The following is a 16258-nucleotide window of genomic DNA, read 5'->3' on the forward strand; positions in this document are numbered from 1 at the left end:
TCTCGTCCGGGAAAAACAAACCGATTTTTTTTTTTATACGTTGTGTGTGACACCAGCCTTTCACTGACACTTTGCCTGTTAGGCCATGCCATAAGCAGTGTCTAACAGGCCACTGTAGCTAGCACCCCACAATCAAGTGCCCATGGGGTTAAAGAGGGAGCTTCCTCTCACTGTTAACCATGTAGATGCTGCTGTTGCTAATGACATATGGCTGATGCATTTTCACCTTACATCGCGCACAAGAAAATTTTTCCTCAGTTGTGCTAAAACGAAAAAAGTTGCAATGGCGGTCATTAAAGGGGTAGTCCAGAACAAAAATAATATCTTGATTAAAATTGATTAAACTTATTAATGTACCTATATTATGATTTCAGGCCAGGTTTGTAGGTTTCACCACCGATCATACTTCACTTCTGGGTTAGTAGTAAGGGGGAGGTATGTTTCTTCAAAATACCGAAATAAATGCTGCAATACCATAACCCATCTTTCCTGATTCCAATCACTCTGTATCTCTCTATTACTGGTACAGTGTGTCCGCTGACTCCTTTCTCACCTTATTTCCTTGATTCTAAAACACAATTTGGCCTTATCTGTCCATGTGAATCAATCTCCTTTTGCATTTTCTCTTCTGACTTCTAATTAATCATCTCCTGTGTCTGTGTCCAGCCTTCCTGCTGCTCCTCCCTTGTGATCACACCTGGGCCTTTTCATGCGCTGTTAAGTTGTCATAAATTCAGAGGCACACGGCTGTCTAGACCTTGGGTTGTCTTTTGCAAGGATGACTTTTTTAAAGATAACAATAGAAATATGCCAGACATGAGCCAGAAGTGACCAGAAGGTATGCCTACCCTCTGTTAAAATATACAAAATTTCTTTCTGCTAGCTCCACACTTACTCTTACCATGCCTAAATATGCTCTAATGGTTTTTCCTCCATTACTCCTGACTCTCCTTTGCTATCCACAGACCCCAGCACCTTCTAACCAAGTAATAATCTCTCCTTTCCTCTTGCCCCCCCACCTGACCTCATCCACTGACCTGTTTCTCAACCTTAGGTCTCTCCTAATAACACACAAAACTAATCTCCCACTCTCCTCCTGCCACCTGCTCTGCCTCTCTCTGCTTCTCCTAACTGCTGGCGACATATCTCCCAACCCTGGACCCGCACAACTCATACCTCTCATTATTACCCTTTCTATAGTTCCCAAACCAACACAAACACCCGAAATCTTTCTCACCTCAAATCCATGCCCTTGAATCCCACCACCCTGCTCCCTCTCTCGGGATCACTCTGGAATGCCGACTCCATTTGCAATAAACAGCTGCTCCATTTGCAATAAATGCCATGTGATTCATGACCTCTTTACCACCCGCAATTTTTCCTTCCTTGGCCTCACTGAAACATGGCTGACACTCTACGACACCTCCTCCCCTGCTGCGCTATGCTATGGTGGCCTTCACTTCAACCACACTCCTCCTGACAACAGACATGGTGGAGGAGTGGGCCTTCTCCTTTCTTCCAATTGCACCTTCAACCCAATCCCACCTCTTCCCTCCCTTGCCCTCCCCTATTTTGAAGACTACTCTGTCCGCATTTACTCGCCCTACAACCTCCAAGTGGCTGTCATATACCAAACTCCAGGCCCAACCACTGCCTTCATTGACCAATTCTCTACCTGGCTCCTTCACTTTCTCTTTGTTGACATTCCCACCATCATCATGGGTGACTTCAACATCCCCATTGACATCCACCAGTCAGCAGCCGCAAAACTCCTGTCGCTCACTTCATTTTTTGGACTTACTCAGTGGTCCTCCTCAGCCACCCACACGGACGGACACACATTAGACCTGGTCTTCACCCGTCTCTGCTCTCTATCTAACTTCATGAAATAATCACTGACCTCAGGGAGTCCAGTTAAAGAAAACACTGCGGCAGCCGGTAAAGGCGCTCAATCAGTGAATTCCTAGGTGCATTGCTCCCTGGGAAATACAAAAATGCAAATAAAGTCTGTGGAGCCTCATTTAAGAGTCTTAACCACGGGACTAGCCAGATCTTCCTCCAGGGAAGGACCCAGCCAAGGAGTGGCTCCTTTCGGAAACCACCATTACCACCGTATTAAGTGGCCCTTTAAGTCAATATCCAGCTCTTTACAAGTTTACAAATATGAGCTGGATATTGACTTAAAGGGTCACTTAATATGGTGGTAATGGTGGTTTCCGAAAGGAGCCACTCCTTGGCTGGGTCCTTCCCTGGAGGAAGATCTGGCTAGTCCCGTGTTTGAGACTCTTAAATGAGGCTCCATGGACTTTATTTGCATATTCACATTTCCCAGGGAGCAATGCACCTAGGAATTCACTGATTGAGCGCCTTTGCTGGCTGCCGCAGTGTTTTCTTTGACTGGTCTCCTTGAGGTCAGTGATTGTTTCATGATGTTGGTCTACTAGGCATTGCTCCCACCTAGCCAGAATCCTACTCCACACTGATGAGGGGCAACACCACGGAACAGCTGTCTGTCGATGGATACCTGTCCTTGGTATTTCCCTTGTCATATCTGTAAACTTGTAAAGAGCTGGATATTGACTTAAAGGGCCACTTAATATAGTGGTAATGGTGGTTTCCGAAAGGAGCCACTCCTTGGCTGGATCGTTCCCTGGGGGAAGATCTGGCTAGTCCCGTGTTTGAGACTCTTAAATGAGGCTCCATGGACTTTATTTGCATATTCGTATTTCCCAGGGAGCAATGCACCTAGGAATTCTCTGATTGAGTGACTTTGCTGGCTACCGCAGTGTTTTCTTTGACTGGTCTCCCTGAGGTCAGTGATTGTTTTGTGATATTGGTCTACTAGACATTGCTCCCACCTAGCCAGAATCCTACTCCACACTGATGAAGGGCAACACCCCGAAACAGCAGTCTGTGGATGGATAACTGCCCTTGGTATTTCCCTTGTCATATCTGTAAACTTGTAAAGAGCTGGATATTGACTTAAAGGGCCACTTAATATGGTGGTAATGATGGTTTCCGAAAGGAGCCAATCCTTGGCTGGGTCCTTCCCTGGAGGAAGATCTTGCTAGTCCCGTTTTTGAGACTCTTAAATGAGGCTCCACGGACTTTATTTGCATATCCCTATCTAACTTCAAAACCTCCCCTCTACCTCTATCTGACCACCATCTACTCTCTTTCTCATCACTGTCCTCCTCACCTGTCACCCATGTCCAGCAACATGCGCACCCCTGCAGAAACCTTGCACATCTAGACACTCACATACTTTCTGACTCTATCCTACCACTGTCCTCCATATCTTCACTCCACGACGCAGACACTGCCTCTAGTTTCTACATTGCCACTCTCGCATCAGCCATTGACTCGGTCGCCCGTCATGCATAGCAGAATGCAAAGAATCAATAGACAACCCTGGCACAATAACACCACTAAAAAGCTTCGGCAAGCATCCAGAATTGCTGAACGGCGCAGGAAGAAAACACATTCCCAAGATGACTTCACTGCACTCACACAAGCAACACTTACATTCAAATCTGCCCTCACCTCTGCTAAACAGGCCTACTTTACATCCCTTGTATCTACCTTATCCCACAACCCTAAACAGTTGTTCAATACTTTTAACTCTCTCCTCCACCCACCACTGCCCCCTCCAACTTCCCTAATCTCTGCTGAGGACTTCTTTGCACACTTCAAAAACAAGATAGACCAAACACAGCAAGTCTTTATTATTCAACCACCACAACCACTTTGTATAACAGACCAATGCCCAAACCCCATTACCTCCTTATCCGACATCACTGAAGGGGAGCTGGCTCATCTTCTCTCCAAATCACACCTAACCATTTGTGCACTCAACCCCATCTCATCCCACCTCCTCCCCAACCTCGCCACCACTCTTATCCCATCCCTAAACCACCTCTTCAACCTATCACTTACTTCCGGTACCTTCCCTTCTGCGTTCAAACATGCCACAATCACGCCTATCCTTAAAAAGCCAACTCTCGACCCAACAGCCATGTCCAGCTATCGCCCAATATCGCTGCTCCCTTTCGCTTCTAAATTCCTGGAACAGCATGTCCACGCTGACCTTTCCTCCCACCTCTCATCTAACTTTCTCTTTAACAATCCACAATCTGGTTTCCGTCCCCATCATTCCACTGAGACAGCCCTGACCAAAATTACCAGCAACCTACTTACAGCCAAAGCTAATGGACAATACTCTATACTCCTCCTTCTAGACCTGTCCTCTGCTTTTGACACAGATGACCACTGCCTCCTACTACAGATCCTCTCCTCCTTTGGCATCAAAGACCTCGTCCTATCCTGGATCTCCTCATACCTTTCCAACCGCACATTCAGTGCCTCCCACTCCCACACTAACTCGTCATCCCATCCTCTCTCAGTTGGAGTCCCCCAAGGCTCTGTTCAAGGACCCCTACTCTTCTCAATCTATACACTTGGCCTGGGGAAACTCATAAAGTCGCATGGATTCCAGAACCACCTTTACGCCGATGATACTCAGATCTACCTCTCTGGCCCAGACATCACCTCTCTGCTGTAAAGAATCCCGGAGTGTCTATCAGCCATATCCTCCTTCTTCTCCTCTCACTTCCTCAAACTCAATGTAGACAAATCTGAACTGATCATCTTTCCCCCATCTCACAGATCTTCCTTACCCGACTTATCTATAACAATTGATGACATCATGCTTCCCCCCGTACCAGAGGTCAGCTGCTTCGGAGTAACCCTGGACTCTGCCCTGTCCTTCAAACTGCACATCAATGCTCTCTCCGCCTCCTGTCACTTCCAGCTCAAAAATAATTCCAGAATCCGTCCCTTCCTCAACCCTCATTCTACTAAAATGCTTGTACATGCTCTCATCATCTCCGGCCTCGACTATTGCAACATCTTTTTCTGTGGCCTCCCTGCTAACACCCTCGCACCTCTCCAGTCCATCTTTAACTCTGCCGCCAGACTAATTCATCTCTCTCCTTGCTACTCCTCCACTTCTCCCCTCTGCAAATCTCTTCAGTTGCTCCCATTCCCATAGCGTATCCAATTCAAATTACTAATACTGACCCACAAAGCCATCTATAGCCTGTCTCCCCCATATGTTTCTGAACTAATCTCCAGATACCTTCCCTCATGTAATCTCCGGTCATCCCAAGACCTCCTTCTCTCCTACACACTTATTCGCTCCTCACACAACCGCCTCCAAGACTTATTCCGAATAGCCCCCATCCTTTGGAATTCTTAGCCCCAACACGTCAGACTATCAACCACAATCCTTCAGACGTAACCTGAAAAACCATCTCTTCAGGAAGGCTTACAGCCTGCAATGATCCCCGCTGCCTCCTCACCACTACTGGAGCTACCACCTCACCATCACATCACTGGAGCTGTTGCAACCCCCCAACCTACTGTCTCCTTCCCCACCATGCTGTAGAATGTAATATATACTTATATGGAAAATAGTCGATTTTCGTGAACAATCACCTCACTGACTTCTCCTGTGTATTATAAATTTTAATAAATTTTATGCAAATCCTCACACCCCATGCCTATGGGTCATGTATTATAATGAATCTTACTCTGTATATTACCATATATATTTTAGTGACCCTATTTACGCCCTGATACGCTGCATGCCTATTGTATTGCCCCAAGGTTGTATTGTTTTTATAGTCACAACTTTTTCTACATGGTCATTTGTCCATTCTTGAGTTTTCTTCTTTGTATAATTTTGATTAAATATGTTGTGTAATTTTTGGCAAAAACAAGATCTAGAATCTACTTAATGTCACATCAATATATTGTATTTTAGGGATTTACGCTCCCAATGTCCTTCATTCTCTAATTGTATATTTTGGAGAGTATCCCAAATTTAGGAATATGGTTCTTTTGTTATTCCAAAATTTCAGCTATACATATTTAATTTGATCAAGTATACTGGGTGCTCAAGCGCCATGCTCAAGTCCCCACACCGCATGTTTTGTGGCTGAAAACGCACCTAAAAAATGCATCACAGACAAATATCATCAATATATATTTTTTAAAAGACGTGAGGTCTCCCTTTTTTTTTGGTAACCAGCCAATGTAAAGCAGACAGCTCGCAGGCTTATATTATCCGCAGCTGCCTCAGAATTGGTGCATCACATGAGATGCTCCAATTCTGTCACTTTACCCGACTCTTTCGGATTGCCCTGTTGTGGCAATTGGTATAATATTTTTGGGGGTTCATGTCAGCACAAGCCCATGGGTTAGTAATGGAGACAATTGGGGTAATTTTTTGGGTTGTTGATCTCAGCTGTGTAATGTCAGGTTAAGCCCAGGGGTTAGTAATGGAGAGGTGTTTATAAGACACCCCCATAGCTTTCCCCAATCCAGAAGAATATGGCAAAGCCCCAGAATTGGCACATTTACTGTGATATACCAATCCTGGAGAGGCTGCAGGGTTTTTTTAGGCTGGGAAGGGACAAATGATCATAGCCTTCCCATAATATGAGCCCTCAGCTGTCTGCGTTGCCTTGGCTGGTTTTTAAAACCAGCCAAGGCAATGCAGATAGCTGAGGGCTCGTGATAATATGAGCCCTCAGCTGTCTGCATTGCCTTGGCTTATTTTAAAAAATAATGAGGACCCCCACATAATTTAAAATTATTTACTTAGTTCCCAGTAGAGATCTTGGAGTTAGAGATGCATCCAGGCGTCTTCCACGTGGTGTTCCCATTCCATTTGAGCACAGATTTCATCCATTTTACAGTGATTTTCCTGCCCCACCAGCTCTCCTGTTAAGAACTTTCCGAAAAATGCTTGAGTTTCTTATTGACTTCCATTATACTCGATATTTGAATCAAGCCCGCAATTATTTTCTATGACGATAATAATTTCCACTACTTCAGATATCTTGTCTATGGCTCTATTGTATGCATTATAAATGCAGACATTACATTAGGAGACACATAATTACCACCCTTGTATTTCTGTATACCTTCATAGTCATGAATCATAAATGAGAACTAACATACAAATACATGAGGATGAAATAAAGATATAAGGACACAGATCATTGATTTTAAACATATTTTATTAATTACAATCTCTACCCCTACCTAAAGCCAATGATCCAGAAGAAGGCAAAAAACCTGCACGCATTCAGCCAATGTGTTACAGGGAAAAAATTCCTTCTTGACCCCGGGAAAAGGCGATCAGTTCGAGAACCCTGGACCAAGGCCATACAACAGCTAACTAAATGACATATATAGAGCAATGATACTCAATATGGAGACTCGTTTCCGGATTGCAGATTTTCTTTGTCCTGGTAACACGTCTCACCTTTCCTCGTCAGATCAGACCCTGGAACGCATAGCCTGACTACGTTCATCTCCCCTGTAAAAAAACAGAACACTACCCCCCTACAAACACTACCCCTTAATATACAGACATGTAACTGTCCTATCAGGACCCTATACAGTTGGAAAACAAATAAAGTAGCACTCTATAGTGCTAAAGCATGTAAATATGTACAGTATGCACAGACATATTAAATGATTAATACTACACAATGTCATTGATCGCTTTAGATTCTTTAGTCTTCCTTCCAGAATCCAGATTCTCTCCCTAGAAAGAAAAAAACATATGAGTGGAAGTATCAGTACAAAACCTGTAGAAAACATAAAGTGCCAGGTATCCATGTTCCTTTTACTACGAATTTTAAGTTTTGATGAAGGCAATTAAAAATGGTGCAATAAATATGATTTAAAAAAAAAATTGCATCAAATGCCTTTATATATATAAGTAACATAAATAGTAGAATAAAATAGTAAAATAAATAAATAGAAAGTATATAAATAAATATTTTTCCCCCAATGTATGTACACCAACCTCTCTCCCATGTAGGGGCATAATGGTAGACTTTTTGCCCCAATAATCTTAAATTAAAGTGACAGAACCACCACCAACAATCTGTACCAGCCACTGACTGAAGTACCTACTGTAATGTCTCCATCCGAGGTGCCATCTTTGTGCTGACCTCTCTGATGTCTCCATGTTTGCTGCATAGAACTTTCAGTGTCCAACATTCCGCTGTGTGACCTCACAAAGAACCTTCATCACCCAAGTCTAGAGATTCTACCAGCAAGTACTGAAGAAATCCAGCACCTTACAGCCACAATCTGTAGACGCTGAGGGTCCATGTTGGGGGTAAGTTCACTAAGAAATCCCTGTAAGGTTTCTTATTTACCTGTATCATCTATCCTGGATCCTCCGCTCTCCTCGTCTTCATCTTCTCAAATGAGCCTTTTCCCCCTGAACACCCGTTTACATAGAACCACAGTCATTGTGACATCATGCTGTGAGGTAACAATGGCCTCCTGTATTTGATGATGTCACAAATGACCATGAGTGATATCTCCACAGGTGTTCATATTGATAACAAGTAGTAATAATATGGCAGATCACATTGGTCAGCATCAAGGCTGGAGGAATCGGGCGAGTAAGGGAAAGCTCCCAAAAGTAAAATGCATTTAAAACAAGAACATTGAGTGTTTCTTTGCTGGTGATAGATCTAACAATACACAAATGCCATGTAAGAGCAGGAGTCATTGTCTGGGAGAGAAACCATTCCTATTGCTTCACATTTTCACACATTTTGTAGTTGCAGGAACTGTGGACATTCCAGGTTTTGTGAAACTACAACTCACATCATTCTCAGCATAGAGCGCAGGATAAATATGAAAATTGCTTTTTATTTATTTTTTTCATGATATTCACCGTGCGATATAAGTGATAAGACAGCTTTATTCTTCAGGTCAGAACAATTACAGCAATATCAGATTAATACAATTTTTTTTAATGCTTTCCTTCTTTTGCACACTAAAATCGATTTTTTTTCAATTCCTTTGGGTGCCTAAGATTTTTTGAGCATTTTTTATTCATATATTTTGGAATATGTACAGACATGTTACATGATTAATACTAAACAATCACATTGCTCGCTAAATTCCTCAGTCTTCCATCCAGGATCCTGATTCTCTCCGTAGTAAGAAAAAAAATAATATGAAGGGAAGTATCAGTATAGAATCTGTAGAAATGCATAAAGTGCCAGGTATCCACGCTCCTTCTATTATGAATTTTTTGGTCCTCCATACATTATAATGCACCCCATAGTCCTCCACATATTAAAAACACTCCAAAAAACAGGCACAGAAGCTTACCTGTCTACACCTAAAGACAAATGCACTATAAGGGTGCAGCGGACCCAAATAAAGATGGCGGCTACACAGGTGCAGTAATACCGATGAGACAGCCAGCCTACAATCAGGGATTGGCCGTTTGGTACACCAGTGCAAACAAATACAATCTGTATGCGGCACTGTTCACACACAAAGGATGCAGAGCATCTGGCTTACAGCCTATTAATAACGCAGCCCGCCATAGGTTCTCTAGTCCCAGTGGTGGGGCCTGCAGCCATCATACATTTATGGTTTATCCTTTTGATATGTCAGATGGAAAAACCCCTCTTACATTTATATTCATTTTAAAAGAAGGCATAACTATAAGGAAAACAGCTATAAATATGGTATAATATGGCAAGCTTAAAATTAAATATGGTACATCCTAAGGGACATCTGCTCACAGAATTAAATAAAGTCTATCATTATCTGATTACAATGTAAGCGAGTAAAATATTTCATAGTGATGGTCATCCTGCTTTGATAACTTTCAGCTGAACCCTCATTCTTTCAGACAACTATTCCTGATGACCCACCGTCCACATCAACTCTTGTGTTGGCTTATCTTCCTTGAGAAAAAAAGATGGGGCATGCTGACATCCAACATGCGCAATACTTCTTTCTTATGACTTTTGATGTCATGCAAAGTTGGGCCACTACCATATACATAAACGGCTGGAGTGTATGTCCAAAATTAGCAGGTTCAGTCGACATTCATGTAATATGTCTGGCAGCCTTAAGATCAGAAACCCTGAGACATGGAAGTCGTCATCACATTGACATGAAGGTAAAAAAATAAAATCCATGACGTCATAAACGGCACTGATGGTGAATTGGCACATTTTATTGAATCCGTCAGTTTCAAGAGTCGCCTCCCTCGCTTTATCCGCATTATTTTTCTGTAAGAGTAAAACAAAAGCACCGTAACGTTGTTGTGTGGATGAACATTATATGGTTTACCTTGTATCATTAATGTACAGTTTCTACAGTATATGGATCCAATATATATAATGCTGAGTAACTTTGCGTTTTTGCTTTTTTCCAAGAGCTTAACATTTTTAAAATTTTTCCCTGGAAATAGTGATATGCTTGGTTTCATGAGATGAGTTGTAGTTTTGAATAACACCATTCATTTTACCGTATACTGCATTGAGAAACGCAAAGAAAAATTCCAAGTGCATTGAATGTTGAAAAAAACACAATTCCGCCATCATTTTTTGGGGAGTTTGCTTTCACAGCATTCATTGTAAAAATGACCTGATTCTCCAGGTCAGCACAATCACAAAAGCACCAAATTTGTAAAGTTTTTTTTATTATTTTTTATTTTAGAGGTTAACAAAAGTTCAGAACTTTGTAAAATAAAAAGAGCAATAACTTAATGATGGCTTTTTTTTTTTTATATGCCGAGTTGTTTTTATTGGCACCACTTTGGGGTACATAGGTTGCCTTGTAAATAATTTGATATTTATATAGATTGTACCAATAAAAACACAGCAATATTTATTCTTTTAGCTTTTTCATTTTTAAATTGGGAAAAAGGGGTGATTTGAATTTTAAGGTATATATATATATTTTATTACTTTTTTTTTTACTTTATTTTTTAGTTTCCTTAGGGGACCTGAACCTGAGATCGCTTAATCTATTTATTACAATATCATAGTATTTAGTGTCTTATTATGGAGTTTACTTCACTTTATTAGACATTTTATGTTGTGGGAGACCATGCAGTTTTTTGACAGCATGATTTACTGGAAAATTGTCCTGTGAACATTATATTAATAATGTCATAGTATTGCAGCAAATAGGAAAATAATGGTCTCCTATGAATCCCAGTTTGTGATTGGGCTACACATGAGTACCATGAAGGCTTTCAGTAGGCCACCAGTTACCATCAGAACCCCACAATTGCATTTGTAGGATTTTGAAAAGGCATTCTTTAAATGTCACTTTTGGAGATTCAAAACAGAATTCATGGGGTTAAACAGCAGTGATCAGAGCTACAGTGCTGTAGCTCTGGTTGCTGCTTTTAGAGGAGGATGTCCAATGTATAACACAAACCTTGAGTATCCAAATCTTGTTGTCATACGTTTTTTCTGTCTGTCCTCAACCTTTTGTTTGTTTGCAGTCTCTAATCATCAAAACTCATAAATCTGAACGGAAGCTATAGAAACCAAAAAAAAATGTGAAACTGTTTTTATTAGAAAGTTGTATTTCTTTAATTTAAATGCCTTGAAGCATCTGAAAAGTGTTTTCAAAGGTGGTTTTAAAGGTTTTATACTTCATATACTAATCCTCAGTTAGGGTAGGTATCCGCGGGCAGAAACCAGCAGCACTTCGGACGCAGCACATGTTCGCTCCATCCAAAGCGCTGCCGGCTTTTTGTTGCCGATAATTCCGCATGTGTTCATTAAATTGTGCAGAATCACAGCGTCCTATACTTTGGACTGTGATATTTATCTTGCAGAGACTGAGTGTCTCCGCAAGATAAATAGACATGCTGCGGTCTGGAAAGATGCACCGCTTGTGCGTCTCCGCAGGTATGCCGGAGGCGTCCCTGCACGCATAGTGGACACTGGATTTCACAGAATCCCCTCCACTATGCTGTAACATCTGGATGCTGTGGGTTGGACTCTGCAAATGTACGCAGCATCCAACCCTCAGAGTTTACTGACCAGGTTGTTTTGCAATCCAGTCCATTGAATCATCTTCTGTTTGATACTAGAATTATTAATCTGTATGATTTTTTATTGATAATTTACAAAGTTATGTTAATTTAGTTAAAGGTGTTTTCCAGTTTCAGAAAAGTCTACCCAATGGCTCTAAAATACCAAAAATAACAAAGAAAACCATCACTCCCTGTCCTCGGCACCAGAGCCTACTTCCCACCGTTGTTCGAATCTCGGTGTTTTGGCTGTAGGGGTGATGTCACTTCAACAGCGCCCATCACTGCTGCAGGTAATCACTGAGCAGATCAGCGGCTTAAGCCGTCTATCTTAGCACAGTCGCGGAGCTCAGTGTTTGGCTTCAACGTTGTCGTTGACTTGATGTCACTGCTACAGCCATTACCCAATGGCTCTAAAATACCAAAAATAGCAAAGAAAGCCATCACTCGCCTGTCCTCGGCACCAGAGCCTACTTCCCACCATTGTCTGAATCTCGGTGCTTAGGCTGTAGGGGTGATGTCACTTCAACAGCGCGCATCACTGCTGCAGGTAATCAATGAGCAGATCAGTGGCTCACGCCGTCTATCTCAGCATAGTCGCTGAGCTCAGTGTTTGGCTTCAACAGTGTCGTTGACTTGATGTCACCGCTACCGCCAAAACAAGTAGACCTGAGCAGTAGAGGGGAGATTGAGGGCAGAGGTAGTTTTGAGCGTTTGGGTTTCACTTTCCTTAAAGGGAATCTGTCACCCTTTTATTGCCCCATGAGCTGCCGGCATTGACATCAGGGGCTTATCTACAGCATTCTGTAATGCTGTAGATAAGCCCCTGATGCAACCTGAGAGATAAGAAGAACATGTTAGATTATACTCACCGGAGGGGGCGGTCCGGTCTGATGGGTGTCGCGTTCTGGTCCAACACCTCCCATCTTCATACGATGCCGTCCTCTTCTTCCCTTCCTATAGTAGCTCCGGCGCAGGTGCACTTCTCTGCCCTGTTGCGGGCAGAGCAGAGTCCTGCAGTATGCAGGCGTCGGGAGAGGTCTGATGCCTGCGCACTGCAGTATTCTGCTCTGCCATCAACAGGGCAGAGCAGTGAGCCTGCGCCAGAGCTACTACAGCAAGGGAAGAAGACGACGCCATCGTATGAAGATGGGAGGTGTTGGACCGGACCGCGACACCCATTGGACCGGACCGCCCCCTCCAGTGAGTATAATCTAAAGTGTTTTTCTTCTCTTTCAGGTTACATTGGGAGCTTATCTACAGTCCCCCATTTTAATAGCCAGTAAAGGCTAATTATACAGCTGTGAGCTGATATTAATAGCCTGGGTAGCTCCATTGTTATTACCCCCTTCCCAGGCTATAAACATCGACCCCCAGCCATCAGCTTTCCCTCTGCTGGCTACGAAAATTATAAGGGAGCCCATGCCATTTTTTTCTGTAAAATAATCTTTTATTAATTAAATATGTGTACAGTAATCTGCACACACATTTTACCTACTCTATTTGTATTTACTATATACCAAACCTACAAGAGACATAATGAGCAAAAACACTGCTGTCACTAAATAAGTAAAAAGCAAAACTGCACCCTGACTGGTGTCCACTGGTTGGGACCCAGTCCTTTTGTCCGTCCTTATTCACACATTGAGGTCAACTTTGACACATGATAAGGTTTTTAATATTAGACAGTGTCTCTTGTAAGTTTTGTATGCTTTATGGCCAATGTGCGGCATGCATACCAACTCAACTCAAACTCAATTTATGTGTGTGTGGCACTGACATCTTTATATCTATGTATTTTATGTCAGGGATATTGTTGTGTTGTGCAGTTTTTTTTCTCGCACCTATAGGCTTGCACTGGCGAGTATTGGTTGAGTCTCGGTGTCAATCGCAGCATGCTGTGATTTTACACGTATGCTGAATACGCCCAAGAAAATAAATGGTGATGTGAGCTGCCCCATAGATTACCACTGGGCCAAGTGCTATGCGATGATTTCTCGCATAGAACTCACCTGTATTCTGTGGTAGTGAGACACTGGCCTTCATCAGCCGCCCATGTGCTGTAAATAAATTTAAAAAACCTGCGTGTGTTCCCTGGCATTTTTGATAACCAGCCAGGCAGAACTCATAGCTGGGGGCTGTAACCCTCAGCTGTCAGCTTCAGCAAGGTTGGTTATCAAAAATAGAGGGGTATCTATGCCGTATTTTTTAATTATTTAAATAAATAATTAAAAAAAACAGCATGAGGTACCCCCATTTTTGACAACCAGCCTTGCTAATGCAGACAACTGGGGGCTAGTATTCTCAGGCTGGTAAGAGACCATGGATATTGACCCCCCAGCCTAAAAATAGCAGCCTGCAGCCTCCCAGAAAAGGTACATCTATTAGATGTGCCAATTCTGGCGCTTTGCCTGGTTCTTCACACTTGCCCTGAACAGTGGCAAGTGGGATTCATATTTGTGGGGTTGATGTCACCTATGTATTGTCAGGTGACTTCAAGCCCACGGATAAGTAATCTAAAGGCGTCTATAAGACACCTATCCATTACTAATCCTATAGTTACATGGTAAATAAAGACACAGCCAGAATAAAGTCCTTTATTAAAAATAAGAGTGAGCACAGTTTTCCTTTTAGATTTAAATTTAACAAACACAGCTATACTCACCAAACGCCTAATTCCACCGAAACCCTGGTTTTCCTGTAATAAAACTAAAATAAAAAAACACAACAATATCCCTCACCTGTCAGTCATTCTGTCCAACGCTGTAATCTATGTCTGGGGGATAAAAAGTTTTTCAACCAGGACGGTGCCAATATGTGACCGTCTAGGCTGAGAACCCCCTGATGTGCGTTGGGGTGATCGCATCCAAGGGACTTCTTGCACATCTTAAGGTAACAGCTCATCTTGCGATTTATTTATTTTTCATCCTGATCTGAGTACATAGAGTTGAATATATATAAACTCATTGCACTTGCACTTTACTTATATATATATCTAATCTTGACTTCTCACATGTCTCTATGTATTTTTGGTCATTCCTAATATTTGCACAAGCCATGCACCTTACATTTGCCATTTTGCATACTGGCACTATTGTAGGCCATTAAACACAACCTCTTTGCATGGTTTATTACTATTATTATTATTTATTCAATTTTTAATTTACATTCCAGTTCCTTTAGCTGCTTGTTGATATATATTTTTTCATAAATTGATTTTTTCATTAATTGATCATGTAATATCTTTTTTTTTATTTTTTTATTAGTTTTTCATCTCATCAATTGTGCATTTATTTTTGTCCCTTGTGTTGTGCCCCATCTTTTCCTCTGGTGTTTCCCACTTTTAACTTACTTGTTCATTTCAAAGTAAAGTTTTTAATTTACCTTAATTATTGGACTTTTCTTTTTTCATTTTTTCTTTGTTTTTTAATGAGAACCACTGGTGGCTGATCTGCTGTGAGCGCTGCATCAGTGACTGATGGTGACCAGGTACTAATTTGCATAGCAAATGTATTGTAATTTATAATGTATTTCATGTAAACATTTAGGCTATGTGCACACGTATGCAGAAAATTTCTGCATGAAAACAGGACTCCTTCCCAGAAAACGCACAGGTTTTTTTGCTCAAAAACCGCATGGGTTTTATGCTGATTTTTCCGTAGCATCCCCAGGCTCATAGAAAATAGCTAGAAATGTGGAATTTTCCTCGAAATTAATGAGCATGCTGCGTTTTTTTCCGTGATGCATTTTTTTCGGAAAAAGACGCATCAATATGCACAAACAGTGCGGAATTCAATAAAATGAATGGGATGCTTTTAAGCGTTTTTTAAGCGTTTTATTTGGTAAAACCGTGAAAAAAACGCTTACGTGTGCACATACCCTTAAGATATAAGGTAGAGAGGTAAAAGTGTATTTGTGAGCACATTAGATATAGGAAGTACGAAGTAAGTTGCACAGGTTTAGGAACAGTTAATGGTTGAGAATAGCCCAGCCAAGGGAGGGGGCAGTGTTAGATAAAAAGGGGAGCACGTCCTGATTAGAGACATCCTTATCCAACATCACTGAAGGGGAGCTTGCTCATCTTCTCTCCAAATCGCACCTCACCATTTGTGCACTCGACCCCATCTCATCCCACCTCCTCCCCAACCTCGCCACCACTCTTATCCCATCCCTAACCCACCTCTTCAACCAATCACTTACTTCCGGTACCTTCCCTTCTGCTTTCAAAGATGCCACAATCACGCCTATCCTTAAAATGCCAACTCTCGACCCAACAGCCATGTCCAGCTATCGCCCAATATCGCTGCTCCCATTCGCTTTTAAACGCCTGGAACAGCATGTCCACGCTGAGCTTTCCTCCCACCT

The 16258-nt window shown here is 42.0% G+C and overlaps 1 long non-coding RNA gene across 1 annotated transcript; it reads left to right on the forward strand.

Annotated features, from left to right (window-relative positions):
• Nucleotides 1–757: 757 nt before the first annotated feature.
• On the forward strand, nucleotides 758–9834 carry LOC141074529 (uncharacterized). The gene is made up of 3 exons (XR_012227193.1): nucleotides 758–838; nucleotides 8061–8200; nucleotides 9746–9834. It is a non-coding gene; the product is annotated as an uncharacterized lncRNA (long non-coding RNA).
• The last annotated feature ends 6424 nt before the right edge of the window (nucleotides 9835–16258 follow it).

The sequence above is a fragment of the Dendrobates tinctorius genome, unplaced genomic scaffold, assembly GCF_039654945.1.
Source record: "Dendrobates tinctorius isolate UK_male_01 unplaced genomic scaffold, ASM3965494v1 ptg000015l, whole genome shotgun sequence".
Taxonomy (NCBI): domain Eukaryota; kingdom Metazoa; phylum Chordata; class Amphibia; order Anura; family Dendrobatidae; genus Dendrobates; species Dendrobates tinctorius.